Below are 10,438 nucleotides of genomic sequence, written 5' to 3'. Positions count from 1 at the left end.
GAAATTTTTTTTGATTTAATAATGATTTGATTTCAGATACTCAGCCAAATCAATATAGATTTTTAAAATCCATCAAGAATATATTAAAATAAAAACTATTTGTGACTAGAATTTGTTATTGAATTTTAATTTGTGTGTAGTGAAAAAAATATAAAATGTGAATGAAAACATAAAAGCTGCATATAAAACTGTATGTGGAAAAGGAGTCCAATGATGTCATAAATAAGGGATATATATCTATATATATGTAATATATATGTGTGTGTGTATACACACACACACACACACATATAAGAGATATACACACACACTTGTATATAGTGTCTCCTTTGTGGGTTCTTTTTAACTTTACTTTTTTTTTTTTAAAGATTTATTTATTTATTCATACAGAGCTGGAGTACAGGCCAGAGATGTGGGAGGGTGAGAGGATTCACCAGAGACAGAGCGGGGAGCAGAACAGGCAGATCGATGAAGTACACTGCTAAGGGGAGCAGCGGGTGGGTCAGGAGAGGTCTGCTTCACCATGTGGATCTCCTCGGGGCAGGCAGGAATTGAACTCATGCGGAAGTGGCTTAAGCTTCTTAGTGCTGTGCTTTAACCCGCTGCGCCACCAGGGAGGGCCAACTTTACTTATTTTATGTGACTTAGCAATGGGGAATTTTTTAAATGTGCTCACTCAAAGAATGGAATTACCTATTAGTATCAGACAGCGGCGATGCATGCATGCTGCTTTGGTGAGTCACAGTGAATCTTTCCCTGTTCTCTAAAATCTAAAATACTCATGCTCTATTGACCTGGGAGAGGAAACCAATTCCAAAAACACATGCCCATTACAGGAAAAGTTCCAAACTTAACTGCTATTTTTCCACTCAGGGACCTTTCACAAAGTAATTTTCCTGCTAAAAGTGCACACCTGAGCAATGGTTCTTAAACGGGAATGCACACTAGTCTAGCCAAAGCCACCTGCTATAAATGCAGCTCTTGGAGCTCCACCCTCAGCTCTGCATTAAGGAAATGGGATGGGGTGCCATTAGTTCACATTTCAGATATATCTAATATAAAATTCTAATTCAGAAACAAGTGACTGTGCTTGGAGAAACTAGGAAGAAAAGTCAGCCTTGAAACCAGCATATTGTTTTTCAGCTTCTGCAGAAAAGTGGTGAGAAGTCAGGTTTAAGAATTACATTTTTGGTACAAAGCCTTTCCTAACCAGTACCAATGCAAATATCAGTACATGCATGCAGTATATGCAAATATCATAACTTTATAGAGGGGATTAAGGAAAGAAAACACAGAAACATTGAGCTCACATGCAAACACACACAGAGAAGTCTATCTCTGGAAAGCTGAGCTACTTCAACAAAAAATAGTAATTTAAATCACCCCAAGTTGTACTATTGCACATGTTTGAGGGTGGAGTCATTATAAAACTGTTCCTGAATCACAGTTCACTTCTTTTAGAGAAGAATATGAGTCAGTCATGCTGACATATTCATTTTTGTGGGTGGAGCCACAATGTGAAAAGTGACCCAAGAAAGGAGAACCCTAAAGAGTAACAGAGTAAAAGAACTGTGTGAGGAGGACCTGACTGCACTTCAAAGAAAGAGGTAAACTTGTGTGTAACTGTGAGGGTGAAAGTGTGCAGATGCAAATAAATCATCTACACAATTTCTGTAGCACTTCTGCTTTCTGTTCATGCTCCAATATTCAGCTTCAACAAGTCAGTCTTAGTTTAGTTCCTGTCCATGCAGCAAACATTTATAGACAGCCTACTCTGGCTCCCATACTATGTTGAGTTCCACAACAGAGAGAAAACAGAAGATGGAAAACATAGTGGCTCTTCTTGAGAAGCTGCTGTGAGTGAGCCAGAGGCAGGCACTTGATAGGAAGGGAAGAGTTCTGTTTGCATGACCTTAAGTGATACCACTTCTAATATCTGTGCATGAGCACCTTACTTAGAAATATGCAAGGGTCCCAAAGCAGTATGAACACATTTTGCCCTGGTGGCACAATGGGTTAAAGCACAGCACCATGAAGCTATTGCAGCCACTGCAGCACAAGTTCAATCCCTGGCTTGAGGGGGGTGACACACATGGCATGGCAGACCTCTCCTAACCTACCCACTGCTCCCTTTAGCAGTGTATTTCAGTCAATCTGCCTGTTCTGCATGCATAAATAAATAAAATAATCACAGAGGACAATTACTGTTCAGTGTACAGCTCAATAGTGTTTGCAAACATTTCCAAGTTCATTATCTCATCTAAGCTCTCTGAAGACAAGACAGATTTGTTATGTGCACCAATGAATCCCAAGCACCTGCGTTCCAACAGGCATATCAGAGGCTCTCAATACATATGTTGATTTTAGCTGAGTCCACAGTCTCCACATTTTATAAAAGAGGAGGTCACAGTGGCCTTGCTTTTTTTTTTTTTTTTTTTCAGCCATTCACGATCCTCCATGGTTGACACTAGGCTGATGTGATTTGCTCTGTGCAATTTCCTATCTGTTGTGCATGATCCCTAAGACAATCATTGCAGTCCATTCATGGACACTGTGCTCCATCCTGCCCAGGACAAGCCCTGTTTCTCGCTGAAGCTTTAGAGCCACCTGGTGATGAGGAGATGGGTGTCCTCAACCTGACCCAGGAGATGAGGATGTTGTCCTGTGAAAGGATTTAATCAAAAACTGGAAAAACTGCCTTCGGCCTGTAGGTGGCAGCAGCTCTGCATTTTCAGTTGGGCACAGCTGCAGGCTGTTTTTGTTCTGTTTCTGTAAAAGTCACAAACTGTTTCCTTTATATTCATTACAATATTACAAGTACTTAGAAGGAATAAGCTGATTTATACCACATCTTATGAATGATTTTCTCCCTTTTAATTTCTCAGTGCTTATTGGAAAAATCTACACAATAAAATTAAACTGCTGCTGTCAAAGGCCATACTGGCTATTACTGACAGCCAAATAAATCCGTGGTTAAAAGCTTTGACCTCAGAATCAGACTAACCTGAGTTCACGTAAATCAACCTAACATATTGAGATCTTGAGCAAGCTACATAATACTTTACGTGATAAAAGGAGAATTATGTATTGTCTGTGATGGCTGTAAAGGTCTTGTAGCATCTGGAATGTAATAAACAATCAATAATAAGTTCTCATTATTTTTATGTTATGATGCTTTTCTAAATGTGGGCTCTGTACACACGTGTTATGTATACATATATGTGTAAATGTACATAGACATTTGTGTATTGTGTGTGTCTATAATATATGTATGCACACATAAAACTTACTGTAAAAATATACGGGAAATAGGCCCTCCTGGGTGGTGCAGTGGGTTAAAGCACAGCACTAAGAAGCTTAGGCTACTTCTGCATGAGTTCGATCCCCGCTTGCCCCGAGGAGATCCACATGGCGGCCAGACCTCTCCTGACCCGCCCCTGCTCCCCTCAGCAGTGTACTTCATTCATCTGCCTGTTCTGCTCCCCGCTCTGTCTCTGTGAATCCTCTCACCCTCTGCATCTCTGGCCTGTACCCCAGTTCTGTATCAATAAATATATATACTGGAAATAAAAGATCTAATTGACAGAGGACAAGAATACAAAAACTGGAAAAGAGAGGCCACAAGACCAGAAACCTGGCTCACATTAAGGCAAGAGCTCCAGGTGGGGTTAACGGCATTAACACAGCCATTAACCCAGCCCTAAACTAAGCTCCTCAGGCAACAGTGCCTGGATCTCAAAACACAAGACCCAAGCAGGTATCAGACTGCTAAAACATTGAGGGCCTTTGTTGAAATCAGGCCCCCTTCAAATTCTGCATAGTTTATTCAAAGTCAACAACAAACAAACCACTCCAGCAGGAATTGAGCCCCTCCCAGAGAGAAGACCAAGTCAGTGAAGTCTCTGCTACACAGGCAGCACTCCTCTGCCCACCTGTGCCTATCCTGGTGTTTCTTCCCACCCACTCTCTCCCTCTGCAGGGCAGCAGCCTGCTTCCGGCCCATGACCTGTTACATGCCGAGGCTTCTCTTTACTCACTTCCCTCAGCAGAGGCAGTTCTTGTTAAAGCCGCCTGCTTGTGACCATGCAGGCCTCTCTCAACGAACCTGTGTCGGGACAGCTCTTCTTGCCCGTTTATATCTATGAAAGTGTCTTTTATTCTTCTCTCCCTTTTATAATAAGGATTTGGATATAACTGATGTCTCTGTGCCATGGAGAAACTTGCCTGTGAAGTCATTTTTTGGAGTTAGTGGGTTTGGAAGGCAGGGTCCTTGGTTTCATTCCAGGAGATTTCACCAGAGCTTCCCTTTCCCAGCCAGTTCCCCAGGCAAGTTTCTCCATGACACAGACTCTGTTATATTTAAAGTGCAGGTTTGTTAGGGGAAAGGACAGAGGAGTAAAGGCCACTTGCATTGGCACAAGCAGGCAGGAAGAGCTGCCTGGAACAGAACAGGTTTGCTGGGATGTGGGCGCAGGTGGGCGGCCTTGAGGACAGCAGCCTCTGCTGTGGGCGATCAGTGAAGAGAATCCCCGGTGTGGAACGAGTCACAGGCAAGCAGGAGGCTGCTGCCCAGCCGAGGGAGAGTGGGTAAAAAGAAGCCATAATCACCGGTAGGCAGAGGACTGCTGCCCCTTGTCAGCGCAGAGATAGCCCAGATATAGCCTCCTTCTCTTTGGGAGGGGCTCACTCCTGGTGAGCCTAGGTTTGTTGTTGATTTTGAATAAAATCTGAAAGAGGTAGATCCCACAAAGGACTCAATCTCCATATCTTTAAGGTCTGAGATAGACGTGCCTACAGCAGTCGGCTACCTTCTTAGATCTTATGCTTTGTCATCTAGGCAGTGGTGCAGGAAAAATCTTGGTCTCCATAGCTGGGTCAATGGCTATGCTAATTCCTTCTACCCCCCACTCCCAGTGTGAGTCAATCTTGTCGTGGGTGTCTCCTTTCTATTCCTTCCACCATCACCTGGGAACTCTCCCATGCTAATGGGGATCTCTGGTGAAATCTTTCCCAATGTGAACCCAAGGACCCCACTTTCTGAACCCACCTCCAAAAATGATATCATAATCAGAAACAATTTTTTATCTGTCTCCAGCATCATCTGACTAAGCCAATTCCTACTCTGGCTTTTCGATAAAATCTAGTGTAAATTCTAAGACATTTCTGTCATTCCTGTGTATTATAAATGCCGCCAGTCATTTTGAACACAATAATACAGCCTCATTCCAGGGATGCCAGTAGTTGCACTTTGTAAAGTCCAATCTCATTGCAGCTACTTATCGCTCAGAACACTGAGCTTTGCCCCTGCCAGTCTCTGCCTGAGGGTTTCTTAGGCCAAGAAATGGCAGTCTACTTATGTCTTAGAACCAGGGCCCAAATACCAGGCTGACAGAGCAAATGAGTTGAAATTCCTTTCCTCAAGTTTAAAGTGAGGTACAAACCTCTCACCCCTCCTCTATAATATGGGACTCAATCCATAACCAATACTAAAAGCTCTGCTATATATTTATTTCCTTTTTTGGAGTTCCCTTGTGGGGGAGGGGAAGGGCAAAGATAGTTGAAATGCAAAACTAATTCTAAGAAAACTTATGCTACTCCTGTCTGAGACACATTTTGGAAGAGGGCAATTATTGCCTAATGATTTCAATCAAAATTTAGAAAAAATTACTCCAATGGAAAAATCTCTTACACTGGTGAATGTTGTGTGAGACTGAAAGACCAGTGTTCATCCTGGCCAACTCATTCTTGGATTCATTGTGATGACTTCTGAGAACTGCCATTTAAGAGAAACTGGAACTTCTCTAGAGGAGAAGGTTCCATTTAGTGAAGTTAGTGAGCCTATTCGCATATCTCATATTAGGTATGACTGAAGAAAAGAGATATTTAAGTCTAAATAAAGGGACAGAAAATATGACAGTGCATTTTAAATACCAGGAGGATTGCCATATGGGAAAACGAGGGTGATGTTTTCAGGAAAATTTCAAAGACCATAACTGGACAACATTAGAAAAGCAGAATTGTGCTCACTTGAGGAAGACCTTTCTGATAATTAGAACTGACTGAAAGAAAGTGGCCTGACCTGGTGGGGTTTTTGACACTGAGTGTTCAAAGAGAGGAAGATTTGTCATTGGTAGGGAGTTCACAGTGGAACAATGGGACTCGTCCATTTGGAGAATGTGAGACAGAATATGGGGCCCTTTAAAAAGCTGTTCCCTTAGGCCCTCCCTGGTGGTGCAGTGGGTTAGAGCACAGCACTGAGAATCTAAAGCCACTTCCTCATGAGTTCGATTCCCGCCTGCCCCGTAGGTGACCACATGGCGTGGCAGACCTCTCCTGACCCGCCTGCTGCTCCCCTCAGCAGTGTATTTCCTCGATCTGCCTGTTCTCCTCCCCATTCTGTCTCTGGTGAAGCCTCTCGCCGCCCCTGAGCCTCTGGCCTGTACCCCAGTTCTGTATGCACAAATAAATAAATCTTTTAAAAAAAAAAAGCTGTTCCCTTAATTTTCTCTTTCTTTACATAGCTTTGACTCTTGTGAAAGCCACATTTCAGAGGTGACTCAGTGAATCCATCATCAAAATTACACCTCAAATTCAGCATTAATGCACATCTCATTAGTCATTCTGCCACATATTTACCTGGAAAAACAGGTGCAATATTATTAAGCCATCAAGGGTGCTTTGAGTAACCAAGACAGAATGAACCTGGTGTTAAAGGTTAGTTAGCATTTTGCTTCCTTTGAGTTAATAGATAATTCACGAAGCCATTCTAATATGAACTTTTTCTCTTGAATGTCCTATGTCTTTCCACATGTATCTTTATGATTGTCTGAAAACTGATGGTAAGTGAATCCATGACAATGATGATGTATCTCACAGGTTCCAACTTTTTCCAGTCAACTCAAGGATATTTAATTGTTACTTTTTTGCCACTTGACATTTCTTTTTTCTTATTTCTCTCCATATATTTAAGCATTTTATTACCAAGTCACTTTCAGCTGCTCTCTACAGATCACAAAGGCTAATTGTAATGTGTATATGTAATCCATATTGGGGGGGTAGTGATGGAGGAAAAGAGTAGAAAACCAGAGGGAGGCATCACAAGGTGGTGAGGAGGTGGGGACAGAAGGAACTAACATTAAGCCAACATGGAGACTCCTATATCAGATTGCTGTAGGGACTATCAGAAGCACAGATAGGAGCATAAAGACACAGCCTTTACATAATCACTGTTCATTTTTGTACAATGTTTGCTTTCTTTTCTCAGGGGTAGTCCCAGAGAATTCCCACACCAATTCACCTATGCTCTATCACCATCCTGTTCTTCCCACCCTGGTTTTGATCCCTCTCCCTTATCTTCCCCTGCAGAATGTCTCCTATTTAAAGTTGCCTGTTAATTTTGTTTTGTTTTATTGTTATTTTGTTTTCCCTGGTCCCTTATTTGTGTCCCCTATATTCCTCCTATAACTGAAATTGTAACAGGTACAGGTTTCATGGACTCCCCCCCCCACTCCAGATACTGAAACTACAAATCCCATTAAGACCGAGCAGAGGCACTGGGATGTGAGGGAGGAGCTGAGCAGCCAGGTTGGAATAAAACCGGACTTGTGGGCTCTGGGGGTCTCTTGGCCTGGTGGTTCATGGTTGGTCATTTGGCTCTCAATAGGTTTTAAGCGTGCCGGTGGAGTCTAAGTCAGCAGAACATAAGTCAGTAGGACATTCTAGTTAGCTTGTATTTCTCCCCCTCTTTCCCTGGGTTATTCCTTTAGCTTTCTCCTTGTAAATAAATCCATTACTGAATCTTTTTGTGTGTGTCCATAGTACAATTGAATTTTAAGCACGTGGGTGAGGACCCACAGGTAGGCAATCCAATTCACATTGGGGTGCCCTGTAACAAAACCATCAGCTTTTATTCTTTTTCCTTCTGACTTTTTCACTGAGCAGAAAGTATCCCTTCTAGCTCAATCCATCTTAATGCAAATAGTGTGAGTATATGTTTTTTGATAGTCGAAGAGTATTCTATTGTGCGACCACATCTTGTAGAAGACATTCTTAGGAACTGTGAGATTTTGTTTTTTAATTGCCCTATACTCACCTTTCCAATCCAATTGGCTTAATTGAAATGTTTTTAACTGAGTTTACCTGGAGTGAAAAGTGCACAGAGACAATCCTTATGTTAAAGTTAGTAGGTGACTAACTTTAATTTACATTCAGTACACTAATGCTAAATGATTTTAGTGATAAAATAGTGCTAGAAAGAGCCTAAAGGCAGGAGAACTAACCTGAGATAAAGAAGTAGGTGTGTCCTGTTACATACATAGTTTAATATGTCTTTGTAGTTTATTCCATTATGGTTCACTAAAACAACCCTTGATAGCTTAATTGCATTGTTCCATGAGTGGAAAATGAAGCTGGAGTGGCAGATTATGATCACATCACTGAAGATCATCAATTCCAAATTAAGGATCATGAATGAACTTGCCATTCATCGAGAGTCCTAAAGGTTTTTTCACACCTACACATCCAGCAGTATTTCAATGTTCAATCTTGAACTGGAAAAGCAGTAGAGAATTAGAAGAAAACAGAAATTCAAATGAAAAGTATTGTCCATATTCTGTGCTGTGGTCCAAGCAGGTGATCATTGCTAGAAACACAAATACTGGTCCTTTCCTGACCTATACCCTTGCTAATGCTATTATGAATCAGGAATAACCCCTACAAAAACCCTTAAATCATTAGTCCCAAAACAATATAACTTTCAGGATGCCTTTTTTTTTTTTTTTTTTTTTCAGAAATCCTTTTAGTATTGCTGTATGCTGGATGAAATTTATCTTTCCTAACATTTTCACTATATATATTACAATGTCAAATTAATTGGACTACATGGTGTCCAGATATTTGCTCAAACATGATTCTAAATGTTTCTGTGAGAGCAATTTTGGTGAGATAAATTAAATGAATGAATCAAGGAAAGCAGATTACCCTCCCTAATGTATGTAGGCCCCATTTATTCCCTCTACCAGCACTATCTTTGAACTGGGGCATTGACTTTTTTCTTCTTTTCATAGTTGAACTGAAACACTTATTCTTGAGTTTGAAGCCCCCGAGTCACCAGACAGGAACCACAACATTGGCTTTCCTTGTTCTCAGACCACTAAGCTTTGGACTAATTCTCCCGGGTCACCAGCTTACCTGACTCATCCTATAAAACTTAGGTAGTGACTTGTCAACCTTCAGATTCCAGTGAGCCAATTAGAATGCATGAATGAATCCACAACCTTTTACTCCTGACTAACACACATCTTATAAGACAGTAATATATCACCCATTCTTTATTCACCCAATCCTTTCCAACAGAGCTCCCATTATGCCATTTCTTTCTTAATCTCTAGATACGCCTGCTGTTGAATATATGACTATGTCATTTCATGTAACTAGAATGTTTTCATTTTTCTTGTCATTTGTTAAAATTCAAAGCATCAACCAAAAAAAAAATGAACATTAGCTTTATGAAGCTGATTTGATTTCTTTAGTTCACTTTCTCTGTCTATTGACATGTAATCAACCACCACATAGTTTAGCATTTCATCATTTCAAATTTTCTAAGTGCTTGCTTGACTTCTCCAGATGTTGCTATTAGTCTATAATAACAAAAACAGATTTACCAATAGACCATGTGTCAAGCACAATGTTTAGGCACTTACTATCCAAATTTTAATGAGACAGGATTCAAGAAATTTGTAGTTAAATAAGACGATAGCTAGGTCCTGTGTTGAAATATATGCTTCTGAAAAAAGTGCCTCAGAAGCATATACACTGATAAATATCTTTGAGAAATAATTATGAAAAGATTCATAGAGAGATTATGGTTGCTTTGACTTTTAATTGATAAGAATTGCTAATCAGACAGGAGTGTTCCTGACTAGGGAAACATCTTGAGTCAAGGACTGTAAAGTTGCATCACTTCACTGAGTACCAAATGCGTGACAACCATCTTCTAACTTGGGAACAACTTAGGAGTAGGAACCCTGTTTTATTTCATTTTGTATGATATGTTCTACTTGTACTTTAAATCCAACAACACTATTGTGATTGCTTTGCAGAAGCCTGCATGCTGGGTGATTTGTTAGTTTAAGAATTCAAGCCCCATGGATATAGGAACTGTGCAATTAGCTTTATTAAATGTTGGTTTTTAATAAATCTCTATGTTGAGTAAGTAAATGAATGAATGAATTAGTTCTATGTGCCATCCATTGTTATAGGCACTAGAACATTACTAAAGAACAAAATACCCTGGTGGGGAAAGAATATTAAATATTTAGGCAATTGATATATTGATCAACATTTGCCATTTTTGTTGAGTAGTTTAAAGAAGTTCTGCTAAGGTGGCCAACCAGGAGTACAACTTATTTGTATGTGTGTGTACGTGTGTGTGTATATA

Source organism: Condylura cristata, unplaced genomic scaffold (genome assembly GCF_000260355.1).
Source record: "Condylura cristata isolate star-nosed mole 26May11 unplaced genomic scaffold, ConCri1.0 scaffold00003, whole genome shotgun sequence".
NCBI classification, from domain to species: Eukaryota; Metazoa; Chordata; class Mammalia; order Eulipotyphla; family Talpidae; genus Condylura; species Condylura cristata.
Note: the sequence above shows the minus strand (reverse complement) of the source record.